The following is a 14,115-nucleotide window of genomic DNA, read 5'->3' on the forward strand; positions in this document are numbered from 1 at the left end:
AGTGTATTAAACAGTGAAGTGTAATAAGCAGAACACCTGTATGCTCAATCTGATCTGTGCAGCTTCTCTCCACCTTCTCATCTGTCTGTCATCTGCCTCCCCACTGAGGACACTGCTTCTCCTGTGTCTCTCAGGTGGTTGCTGGTTATTATCTTCCACATGGCTTTGTATCACAGGGCCTAGAAATAGATAAGTATCTTCCAGGACCTCATTGCTGCTGCCGGGTTATTTTAACCTCCTCCACTATAAAACACCCGGCTGTGAATATACACCCCTCACTACTCCTCTTGTTTCAGTCATCTTCATGCTCCCCCGACTCCCCTCCCAAGACACTACTATCAATTCTTGAAGAGAATGGCTTACCATTACTCTTTTCATCAGTACCCCTATAATTCTTGGTGATTTTAATATCCTCATTGACAATTCTTCCCATATTGTGGTCTCTCCATTCCCAGAGCCCTCTACTTCAATGATCTCACCATGCATCTTACTTCAGGCTATAGTATCTGAGAAGTAGCCTGTTCCATGCATATTTTCTAGCTTCTGGTCATCAGCAATCCTTGGCATTCCTTGCTTGCACATGCATTACTCAATGTATGCCAGTTTTGACATAGCATTCGCCTGTGTGTTTCTCTAGACACACTGTTTCTCTTCTAAGGATATCAGCCATTGGATTAGGGCCTACCCTAATCCAGTATGATCTCATTTTAACTAATTATGTCTGCAAAGACCCTGTTTCCAAATAAAGTCAAATTCTTAGGTTCTAGTTGGACATTAATTCTTGGAGAACATTATTCAAACTAGTGCACCTCCAAATTCTTCTTCTCTTCTAGTGTACTAGAGCAATTGTTTCCCCTTCTACTTGTGGTCTAGATTATACTTATTCCCATGTTCTCCAGGGTTTTCTTTTATTTTTCTCTTGAATAATTATCCTTTCCCTCTTATCTCTACTATTATCATAGAAATACGTTTTAGTGTCTTTCATACTAAAGATTTACTTGATCCCACATTCTCAGCAACTTCTACCATCACTTTATTTGTCTACTCTTCTTTATAGACAAACTTTTCGAAAGAATTGCCTATACATGTTGTCTTCGTTTTGTCATTGCTCATCTCTCTTCTTTACCATAGTTGTTTCCACCCCAATCCTCTTCTGAAATTGATCATGTCAAAAAAGTCCCCAGTGACCTCCTCTATTAGTCAGGGTTCTCCAGAGAAACAGATTCATTGTAAGAAATTGTCTCACACAACAATGGAGGGTGGCAAGTCCAACTGCAGGCTGGTCTGACAGGCTGGAGACCCAATGCTATACTTACACTTTAACAGCAGTTTGCCATAGAACCAGGATGGATGAGCCAAGGTTGCAGATGCAGGCCAAAGGTCATCTGCTGGAGAATTTGCTCCTGCTTGAGGGAAACTGGTCTTTTTGTTCTATCCAGGCCTTGAACTGAATGAAAGGAGCCCATTCACATTATGAAAGGCAATCTGCTTACCTCAAAGTCCACCAATTTAAATTATTCTCATCCAAAAATACTCACAGAAACACCTAGAATAATGTTTGTCCAAATATCTAGACACCCCTTGGCCTAGCCACATCAACACATAAAATTAACCATCATGCTGCCATATTGTCAAATCTAATGAATATTTAGCTGTCCTTGTATTATGCATCATGGCAGCAGCATTTCAACACAGTTCATTACTATCTGAATTATTTCTGTCTTGGTCTCTATGAAACCACTCTCCTGGTTCTCTTCTGAAACTATTAGTTGCTCTTTCTTATTTTCCTTTGCAGATTCTTCCTCTTCTGCCCAACATAAAATGTTGTTGTTCTTCAGGCCTACATTCTTGAGTCTGTTACTCTCTCCTTCTATATTCTCCTTCTTGGTAAACTTCTTTTCTATGGCTTTAGGGATCCTCTAGAGGCAGGATATCAGTTCCATTTTTATCTCCAATTCAGATCATTCATCTGAGATTCATGCTCACATGTCTACAACTGCCTATCTAACATCTCTACCTGGATATCTTAGAAGAACCTCAAACTGAACATGCAAGTAGGATTTAATTTCTTCCACATCTGTCCTCCTCAATCTACCTCCTCCCTGGCCAAGTTTCTTCCATAGAAATGGTAACACTTCCACCTAGTTACTTAAGTCAGAAAACTTAGAAGTTAAATCACTTTATTTCCTTCACTCTCATCTTCATACCATATCTATGACATCAGAAAAGCAAAATCTCAGATGTAGCTGTTTAGCTCTACATCCACAGCTTAGTTGCTGGGGCCATCAGCTCTCACTTGGACTATGAGTTTCACCATTTCTACTCCTGATTGTATTTAACCCATAACAAGGTAATTGCTTAAGATGTGCCCCAGCTTAAGCACATTAATGGCATTCCACTGCAGTAAGAATAAAATTCAAACTCATTACTCTAGCTCTGTGACCTGACTCCCGACCCTTTATTCCATCTAGTTTTATTCCATTTCTTCACTTTGTATACTTTAGCTACAATGATCTTCTTTTATTTCCTTAAGTGCAATGTCTTCCCACCATCTGTTTCTTTGTGTATCCTGTTATTACCGCTTAAAATCTTTTTCATTTTCCCCACTTGTTAGGAGACACGCAGAGAAGAGAACAATTTGTTTTGAGCAGATTAAAATAACTTTTAGAAAGTTATTTTAAAAGATTTTAAACGAAAGAAGGAGTTCACAACATAATAAAAAGAAAGGATGGAAGAAAAAAGAGAAAGTACTACCAGGTAAATGCAGGAACAGGTAAATGCAGGACATGTTGGAAGGAAAAAGGCGACACTTTATTTATTTATTTATTTATTTATTTATTTATTTATTTATTTTTATTACACTTTAAGTTCTAGGGTACATGTGCACAACATGCAGGTTTGCTACATATGTATACATGTGCCATGTTGGTGTGCTGCACCCCTTAACTCGTCATTTACATTAGGTATATCTCCTAATGCTATCCCTCCCCACTCCCTCCACTCCATGACAAGCCCCAGTGTCTGATGTTCCCCACCCTGTGTCCAAATGTTCTCATTGTTCAGTTCCCACCTATGAGTGAGAACATGCAGTGTTTGGTTTTCTGTCCTTGCAATAGTTTGCTCAGAATGATGGCTTCCATCTTCACCCATATCCCTACAAAGGACATGAACTCGTCCTTTTTATGGTTGCATAGTATTCCATGGTGTATATGTGCCACATTTCCTTAATCCAGTCTACCATTGATTGGCATTTGGGTTGGTTCCAAGTCTTTGCTATTGTGAATACTGCCATAATAAACATACGTGTGCATGTGTCTTTATAGCAGCATGATTTATAATGCTTTGGGTATATGCCCAGTAACGGGATCGCTGGGTCAAATGGGATTTCTAGTTCTAGATCCTTGAGGAATTGCCACACTGTCTTCCACAATGGTTGAACTAGTTTGCAGTCCCACCAACAGTGTAAGTGTTCCTATTTCTCCACATCCTCTCCAGCACCTGTTGTTTCCTGACTTTTGAATGATCGCCATTCTAACTGGTGTGAGATGGTATCTCATTGTGGTTTTGATTTGCATTTCTCTGATAGCCAGTGATGATGAGCATTTTTTCATGTGTCTGTTGGCTGCATAAATGTCTTCTTTTGAGAAGTGTCTGTTCATCTCCTTAGCCCATTTTTTGATGGGCTTTTTTTTTCTTGTAAATTTGTTTAAGTTCTTTGTAGATTCTGGATATTAGCCCTTTGTCAGATGAGTAGATTGCAAAAATTTTCCCCCATTCTGTAGGTTGCCTGTTCATTCTGATGGTAGTTTCTTTTGCTGTGCAGAAGCTCTTTAGTTTAATTAGATCCCGTTTGTCAATTTTGGCTTTTGTTGCCCTTGCTTTTGGTGTTTTAGTCATGAAGTCCTTGCCCATGCCTATGTCCTGAATGGTATTGCCTAGGTTTTCTTCCAGGGTTTTTATGGTTTTAGGTCTAACATTTAAGTCTTTAATCCATCTTGAATTAATTTTTGTATAAGATGTAAAGGACTTCTTCAAGGAGAACTACACATCACTGCTCAACAAAATAAAAGAGGACACAAACAAATGGAAGAAGATTCCATGCTCATGGATCGGAAGAATCAATATTGTGAAAATGGCCATACTGCCCAAGGTAATTTATAGATTCAATGCCATCCCCATCAAGCTACCAATGACTTTCTTCACAGAATTGGAAAAAACTACTTGAATGTTCATATGGAACTAAAAAAAGAGCCCACTTTGCCAAGACAATCCTAAGCCAAAAGAACAAAGCTGGAGGCATCATGCTGCCCGACTTCAAACTATACTACAAGGCTACAGTAACCAAAACAGCATGGTACTGGTCCCAAAACAGAGATATAGACCAATGTAACAGAATAGAGCCCCCGGAAATAATATCACACATCTACAACCATCTGATCCTTGACAAATCTGATGAAAACAAGAAATGGGGAAAGGATTCCCTATATAATAAATGGTGCTGGGAAAACTGGCTGGCCATATGTAGAAAGCTGAAACTGCATCCCTTCCTTACATCTTAGACACTTTATAGAAATTGCAAGTAGCCCCGTATGCCTTGAGCTTAGTGCTTGTGGATATAGTGGGTCCATTTGGGTCCATTTCTCCCAGGCCCAGTTCTTCATGAAGTATATGACACTACCTCTGAATATGACAGGGCACAATTCTACCTAGGGCTAATATGAAACACTGAGAAGTTACCATATTCCTTCCGGACCTAGAGGTGAATATGGTTTGCATTTTAAGTCACCCCAGGGATCCTGGAAAGTTTCAGCTAACAAATATAAACTTTAAATTGAATTTACCTGTAGATGGTAATCTCGATTCTATTACACAAAAGCCTCTCCTATATATTAATGAATCCTAGGAATCCATTTTTTAATGTGTCAAGGCTGTTCCTCAACAAACTATTTTCTTGTTAAGTTTATGTCACTTAACTTTATTAGTAGCTTAAAGTGCCTTCTACTTTCTAAAACATATATTCCATGCTCAAAGTAACACCTACCAGTAAGTGAGCAAATATTCTTAGTTTCTAAAATAAAAACTAAATGAAACTTCCCATATCTACTTAGCACTCTCTAAAAACTAAGGTACATGCTCTCATTTTATTAGGACAGGTTATGACTTGGTGGTGCAAAGAGCTGTTAAGGTAGTTCTTCTCTATTTTCTATTAAGAGACACTCCTCATATCAGCATCATGAAATTTATGAATTTGATCACATTTTTAGAGGTTTTCTACAAGCTGTTCAATTTGAATTATTGAGTTAGTGACTGATGTTCATGTTTCAAATCCCTTTCTTCCATTTCAATATTCTGGCTGATGCTACATAGCCTCTTCCTGTATTTTTGTTCTCACCCTATTTCACAAGCTCCTGTGCCCAATATCCATTCACTGACTCAGTTCTCATTTTGTTTTCCAAGGAGGTTAAGCCATAGACTGTTGTAATTTTTTAAACTTTTAAGGTACATAGTAGGTGTATATATTTTTGGTGTATATGAGATACTTTGATACAGGCATACAATGCATACTATCACATAAGGGTAAATGAGGGTATTCATCAGCTCAAACATTCATCCTTTCTTTGTGTTAAAAACAATCCACTTATACTCTTTAAGATATTTCTAAATGTACAATAAATTATTGTTAACTTTAGTCTCCCTGTTGTGCTATCAAATACTAGATCCTATTCATTCTAACTACATTTTGAACCCATTAACCATCCCCACCAGAATAGGACATTGATAACCTATCAAAGCCTAATAAAAAAGTGTAATAAACCTAAATGTATCACACTTAAACTCAATCCTATTCATTCTAGTTAACTATATTTTATACCCATTAACCATACCCACCAGAATAGGACATTGATAACCTATCAAAGCCTGAGAAAGTATAATAAACCCAAATGTATCACACTTAAAAAATTATTTGCTATACTGATGATGTGTAGTTATCAACAAATGGATTCCTGAATCAAACCGCTTCAATTAAAATCCTAACACTGATTTTCTCATCTACAAAATGAAGGTAACAATTTTGCCTACTTCACAGCATTGCATGAAGATAAACCAGATAATACATTTAAAAAGTTTTAGCATTATATTGGTGATTGGGTAAACAATAAATTTAAGCATTTTATTTCTTGTTATTTTCATTTCTTGTTATTTTCATTTCTTGGCTGATTTTTTTCTTGTACTTTTAGCTATTTCAAATCTATTTTATATTTACTTAATTATGCCAAATATAAAATCATAAAGAATAGAGAGGTGTTGTTATTGAGTTGAGTAATATCTATTCTAATTTTGATGTGACATAAAGTAGAAAAGAAGAAAATATCCTTTTTTAAGAGAACAACAATGTATAAAAGTCACGCTGTATAAGAAGTCTGTCCTTATGTTAAATGACATAAAGTTAACATGGAAATATTATGCTAAGGAACAGGCTTGGCACATGAAAAAAATGGGTTAAGCATATTTGTGAAAATTGGGAAAAAATGTTGTCTTTCCCATTTTGATAAAAAAATTAGTAAAGATGTTTCTAATGGCTAGAAGGCATATAGTAGACTTTTATATCTATTTTAAAGGGATTGGGGCGCTGGATACTAATGAGCTCCTGACAACTTTAAGGCAAAGGCTATATGGCCAGTCTTACAGCAACTAAGATGGTCGAAAGGAGAAACCATGACAGGGAGGGAGCACTGCAGCCTTCCCAGCGTGCAAACACATGCCCATGTTAAATAATGTAATTCCGATGCTCTGCACACTGGGATTATTCTGATCCACATATTTGATGAATAGTGGAAGAATTCAAAATTACTCATTACGAACAACCTCATTGATAAATATGTATAAACAGTAGAGACATAAAAATAGAGTTGAATTTAGAAAACAGTAGTGAAGAAAAAAGAGCTGAGCCACTAGTACTTATATTGACTGCCTTCAGCCAAATGCTGTCTTCCTTTTTGTCTTTGTTCCTACTTTACATATAGCTCAGAGGCTCAGAAAAGCATTCACACGTCAATATGCAGAAGAAAAATTGATAAAGCTATATAAGGCAAAGACAACACTAATCTGTGGCTTTTAAATTACGGGATTTACGTGGTGTTTAACTTGAGAAAACAGAACAGCTGTAGTGGAAATCTAATGTCTGATGCTAGACAAATTGTAGAAATTAATTACGGCAACATGGGCAAATACTATTGGAACAGAATATTCAGAATCTTAGATTATTAGCCCAGCTGTGTCTGTTACAAAAGTTGAGAGAAATAAGAGGCAACAATTACTTTTATCAGTGACAGCATTGCAAGGATGTAAGGATATAGAATCCATGAATGATGCTTAGAATGTCACAAACTACTAAAGCAAATTTATTTATTAGCTTAGACTTTCAAAGCCTTTAAAAGAGTCAAACCTTTCCTCATCAGTAGATGATGATCAACTTCTATTCCAGCTTGAAATCTAAAATTTTATTTAAAAATATCTCAGAGTTTTAGCTGCAGAAAGTGCTTATTTTCTGCCACATTAGTCTATTATCAATCTAATTAAACTGAATTTCAAAATTTTCTCTTCCAGTTTTCTGAGAAAATTCTATTTGTCTCTTTTCTTTGCTTATTTGCTCTAAATATTTCTTTCCATCATCATCAATCTGCAAAATTACTATGCTCACGCTTTGTTGTGAATTCTCAACTAGAGAAGAAAGGGGTGGTGAGTCTCTCTCCACTTTTAAGATAATCTGGTTGTGCTTATACACACATTTAGAGATCAAAATTGAGTCCATTTAATTTAAAACAATTGTAATACATAAGCAAAGCAAGCAGAGAATGAGAATGGTTTGGAAATTAAGAAATCTTCCTATCCCAGCACTTTGGGAGGCCAAGGTGGGCGGATCACATGAGGTCAGGAGTTTGAGACCAGTGTGGCCAACATGGTGAAACCCCATCTCTACTAAAAATGCAAAAAAATAGCCGGACGTGGTGGCATGTGCCTGTAATCCTAGTTACTCAAGAGGTTGAGGCATGAGAATTGCTTGACCCCAGGAGGCAGAGGTTGCAGTGAGCTGAGATCATGCCACTGCACTCCAGCCTGGGTGGCAGAGCAAGACTCCGTCTCAAAATAAGTAAATAAATAAATCTTCCTGAAAGACAATCATTTTGAACAGGAAGCAAAATGACTACATAAAAAGCAGACTAAAAAGTTTAATACAAAAAATTTAATACAACTTTGTTTTTTATTCCTTAAACATAGGTTTCCTGCATGACACTCATGAGTCTTTAACTTAAAATGTCATCGAAATGCTGTAAAGCTAAAAAGTATACATTGTTACACAATTTTCTAATTCAGAAGTAGTTAACTTTGATTCCATTAATGGGACTTCAGGGCATCCATGAATCTGCTAAAATTATATGGAAAATGTTGTGTGTATGCAGGGATGAATAATTTATGGAGTGATATTTCATTGTATTCATCAATTTAATAAAGGTGGTATGACTCCCTAAAATATTGAAGCCACATTTTTAGAACCTATGTAACATTTTAATTAAGTCATAATCCATACCTGTGATCATATGTCCACATACACTAATTTGGACTTGATAATTCATTACATATGCATATGGTGACATACATCAACAGTTTAGAAATTTTTCTGATCATCGGGTAGTTTTTATTTTTCATAGGATATTTAGCCATTTTAAAATTTGAATACACATCTACAAAAATCTGATTTATTTCATATCTCAAAATAAACACCTAAATATGTAAGGAACCATATCAAATGACATGAGCCACCAAAACGGAAAGAAAAAGTATACAAGGACTTTCACTAGTTCATTTCAATATGACATTGTTTTGATAAGTAATTACCAATGTGGATGTGCTCTTTGTCCAATTCCCACAATAAGGAATTTCAGGAAAAATTATGTCTAATGTTTATTTCTTCCTCGCCTCCTTCTAATACTCTTGGGAATATGAGCCATGAATTTCTGCCAAACTTCTTAATAGCACCCTCACCGTAAGATTGTCAGAGCAGAAGCTAAATCATGTACATTAAGCATTATATCAATAAATGCCATATGGAAGCTAAAACCTCCATACTGCCATTTAAATCCTTCGATGACCTTCTCCTTGCTCCTGGCATCTAGATCAAGCAAACATTTTAACCACTGACTTCTGGTCCATGCATTCTCTAATGCAGCCTTCTGTGATAGTCTCATTTTCTCCTCTTTATCAGCTATGTTCTTGGCCCCTTGGATTGTATTGAAACCATTGCACATGTACATATACATGTTTAAAATAAATGAAAGCAAGCCATTATTGTACATTTCATGATACCACCGTTCTCACTTGAGTGCCACTATCTTGTTCTCTGCTTTTTGTTTGTTGAAGAATCTCTTTTAAATAAATAGCCAGAGTTCCTCATTGATAATAATGATTATATTTTATTTTAGAATCAATAGTAATATCACATGCAGAATCACATTTATTTCTAAATGTGAAAACATATATAGATAACAACAAAACATGTAAATATATATAATGGCATATGTGGCAATATAATCTTGACTTAGCAAATAGAGTTGTATGATTCTTAAATAATTCATGAATATTGAAAACGTGACTGTTTGCCTTAACGTCTGGCTTCACCATTTTGTTTTTGGAACTCTCTAACCTCCAAAATGTTAACTGAGTATAAAAGAGTCATTATAAAGTTCTTCCAGCAAAACTGAGTGTATTAGCTTCATTTATTAACTCTTATTTATCTTATATTTCTTTAACATTTATTTAGCTGTTCACCAAGCACAGCATGTTATAAATTTAAAATCCAGAAGAGATGAAAAGCAACGTTGGAGTGATTTTTTTAAAAACAGAGATATGATCATCTTACCTTCCTTTTTTACTTTCCTTAGTAGCTCATAACTCCAGCCTTTGCACATACCGTTCCTTGTTCTAAGTCTATTCCTTCACCCAACACCACTTTCCGCTTCCCTTTCTAACTCCTGTTTGTAATTCAAGATTCTCTCAACCTTCTTCTGACTCCACACTGACTCCTGTTGGTATTTGCATTGTTCCCTGTGCAGATTTTTAACTCTCCTTTTAATGCTGAAATGCCATTTTTATCACTTGTCTGGATCCTCAATTAAACTGTACAACTTTTTAAGTAATAGACTTTTTTACACTCCAGTGCTAGTTGCTAGGAATGTCGAATAATGAATGAATAAATAGACTGATAGATGGAAAATTGATTGAAGTGGACACAATAACAGAAATAATGGCTGACAGTTTAATATTAATGCAAGAGATGAACAGATACAATATGAAAATTCCACATAAATGATGAATGCTCTTGACAAAAGCCAGAATATAATTTAAATTATAGCCCACTTTTTTCTATTTAAAGAGGGGAGAAGCGCTTACATTATGGAAAAGAATTTTGAAAAAAATGATTATAAAATAAATGACAAGGTTATTGTTAAAGAAACATTCATCTATCTGCAAAATTCATTTTGTTGTCCAACAATTTTTGACGAGTGTGTACAGAATATGTATCTATATGGAGACTTGTTCTTATGTCTGATCTTATGACATTTGGTAGGTAGTAGATCGAGGTACCAGTAGTATTGTTATATTTAAGAAAAGAATTTGGGTGGTGAGTGAACTCTTAAAGAAGAAAATGTAATAAAAAATCACCAAGAGCTAATTTAGCTAAAAGATATTTTTCTTTCTTTGGCATTGATGTCTTATATGACAAGTGAGCATACTCAGAATACACATACATGTGTCATTCCTTATGTTAAAAACATTATTCACCATGTACTTATGTTTCAGCTTAATAGTTGTCAGAATATATAGCACTTCTGGTACTTTTTAAAAATATTTTTATTTTGTTGATCACCCAGGCTAGAGTGCAGTAGTGTGATCTCTGCTCACTGCAACCTCTGCCTCCCGGGCTCAAGCGATTGTCCTGCCTCAGCCTCCTGAGTAGCTGGGATTACAGGCACCCACCACCATGCCCGGCTAATTTTTTTACTTTTAGTAGTGATGGAATTTCACCATGTTGGCCAGGCTGGTCTTGAACTCCTTACCTCAGATGATCTGCCCGCCTTGGCCTCCCAGAGTACTGGAATTACAGGCATGAGCCACCGCGCTCAGCCACTTTATTTTTGGCAATTTTAAATAAGAATATTCTAGGACATGAACCAAATGAATGCAGATTGTAAAGGGCTTAAATGCCCGTAACTAAACCCGTGATTCTGATTTAGAAAAGATAGGGCCCCTAGAGGACACAAAAACTAATGAGGCTTGTGAAAGGCTTTGGAGGACCATTTTCAGTGTTTTTCTTTTTCTTTAGCAGAATGCAGTATACAAAGAAACAAAAATGATAAAAAATAACAGGTTTTGCAATGCTTTTCTAACTCCAAGTTTTACTTACAAAAGCTCATTATATGTAAATTTACTTCTACATGAGTAGTTATAATTATATTCAAATTTTGCAGTGAAGTTTTGAGAAACAAACACAAACAAATTAGAGCCTCAGTTCTGAAACTACCTATCCACAGTGGTGTATAATGAAAAAGAATAGATGGTGAGATTTATGCAGTCAGACAGAAAAAAGCATTATCCAGGATGGCAAACACTGGCAAAGCTGAGATTAAAAAAACAAAATCAAAACAAAACAAAAAAGGGGAATGTTTGCGTGAAGGACAAAACACAGTTAAAAAATAAAAAGGAAAGTCCTTAAATATGTGCATTTTTTGCGAAAAATAAAACAATTCAATTGAATTGCAATGGTGGAAGGTGACTGAGAATGTCTATCAAACGAGAGGTGGTCAAAGGAAATTTAGCGTGCAGTGTTCATCTTTACAAATAATAATATAGCAGAGAGGTAAATAAATGGCCTTTAGGGCCAAATCACCTGTTTTGATTCCTGCTTTGCAGCTTAAGAGTTTTGTACACTGGGCAATTCGGATCATCAGTCTTGCCACTGTTTATTCCTTTGTACAATGTAGATACTGCTAATATATATTATTACTAATATGCTAATAGGATTGCTATGGACAAAACACACTGAGCAGTGCCTGCCACACAGCAAGCACTGTATACCCATTGCTGCTATTAATTTAAGGTACATAAAATGCTTTAGCATGCTGTATTTATTGAGTTTCATTGATATTATTTTATCTGTTCCTTGAAGTATTTAGTCTTTTGTATAGGCGTCCCTAAACTTCTACAGCGCTCCTGGGAATATCCAAATACAGATTTCTTGAGTGTTACACAACACTGAATTCATGGAAATTTTTATCTTATGCAAGGAGACATTATTATAGTTTAAATTTAGAAATGAGAGAATGTTGAATCTCATCTTGGTTCACCAGGTAGGCTAGTATGTAGCTGACAGCTATGAAACAAATAGCACAGAGTAGAAAATAACCATCACACAAGGTATTTCCTTTTTACTCTCCATGAATTTGTTACAGTTTAGATTCTCACTACTTCATGGTTATGTTATTATTCCACTATGTATTACATGACAATCTCTCTCTGTCTCTGTCTCACCCACCCCCCAACTTTACCTTCTTGTTTCTGCAATGTGCTGTATTCAAATGATCCCAAAGATAGTTTTACTGAAGTCTTATAGAAAGAGTCTGTGGGGGTAAGGAGGGGAGGCTGGAGATTGCCATACAATACGTTTTAGAAAACTTTTTCCCTGAAGCTTCGCTATTCTGAAAAGCTGCTTAAAATTCTCTGTTCTATCCCCAGAACTCCTGGCCCCTCTCTTGCCAGGCTCCTAATTCTTGCCTCCTGCAAGAAGCACCATGCACTTTTCTATGGAACTAAGCTATTTTGTCTGGGCATCTTTAATTCTACCTTCAGGAGGCTGTTGCAGTAAATCCTTAAAAGAGATGAAAGCAATTAGAGCTATGATACTGACATTAAGGATGGCAGTAAGTGATAGATGAAGTATTTAAAAAATAAAATTCAAGTCTTTAATGGTCAATTGAATATGAAGAAAAAAGTTGAAGATAAAATTGCTAAGCAGATTTCTGGCTTCACAGCACATTAAGTATATAAAATATATATGATACTTGATATAAACAATTGTAATTGTTTATAATAGGGCTTTGAAATTTTTTTATGAGCAAATGAAATGCAGTAATTTGTCCACTGCACTCCAGCCTGGGCGACAGAGCAAGACTCCATCTCAAAAAAAACCAAAAAACAAAAAAACACAGTAATTTGTATTTGGCTCTGATTTCTCTCAAATCACCACATACATGTAGAAATTATTGCAAAGTAAAGAAAATCTAATGTACAACTAGTTTCCAAATGTAATAGAAATATTATAAATACTAAATCTATCAATAACAAGGTTGGTATAAAGTTATATTTTGTTGATCATTACATTTTTAATAATATTTATTTTGTAGTTTTGTTTTCCTATTGCTGAGCGAATAATACTTTTTCTGGTTTCAAAAATTTTAGAGGCTCCTAAAAAGCATGTAGTCCCTGGGCATTGTGCTTATAGTTCCTAAAGAATAAAACAAACCAAGTTTTAGCAAACATCAAGGACTTGGTGTCACCCGTAGAGCCTTTAAAGAATTTTTAGGAGATGTGTATTCAGCGGACTGTGCTATATTTATGCCTAGAAAACCCATATGAAGCCTTGCTGACTTTTTGATGTCCTCAGGGAGATAACTCTCCTTTTGAAAACTTCATAGAGGAAACCATCAACTTGGTAGATATTATTAAATTATTGTTATTTTAAAATTAGAATGTATACAGAAAAATTATTCTTGAGATAAATTAGTGTAAATACATATGACTTATATTCTCCCTCCCCACGGCTTCAGAAGACTGATTCATTTAAGTTCAAATATGCTTCATCTTAAGCTACACTTGTCCTCTGGCAAGAAGTTGCCTTTTGAAAGGCCACAGATGAGTAATACAAAATAATGCAAGTCATTTCCTGTAAAATATTAGATTGTTTTAAATTTGAAGGTAGAACACAGAGCTACCAGCAATTCTTTTGGAAGTGAGTTACAGGTTGCCTTACAATTTCTGATGGCTCATCATTTACACCAA

The sequence above is a fragment of the Symphalangus syndactylus genome, chromosome 10 (assembly GCF_028878055.3).
Source record: "Symphalangus syndactylus isolate Jambi chromosome 10, NHGRI_mSymSyn1-v2.1_pri, whole genome shotgun sequence".
NCBI lineage: Eukaryota > Metazoa > Chordata > Mammalia > Primates > Hylobatidae > Symphalangus > Symphalangus syndactylus.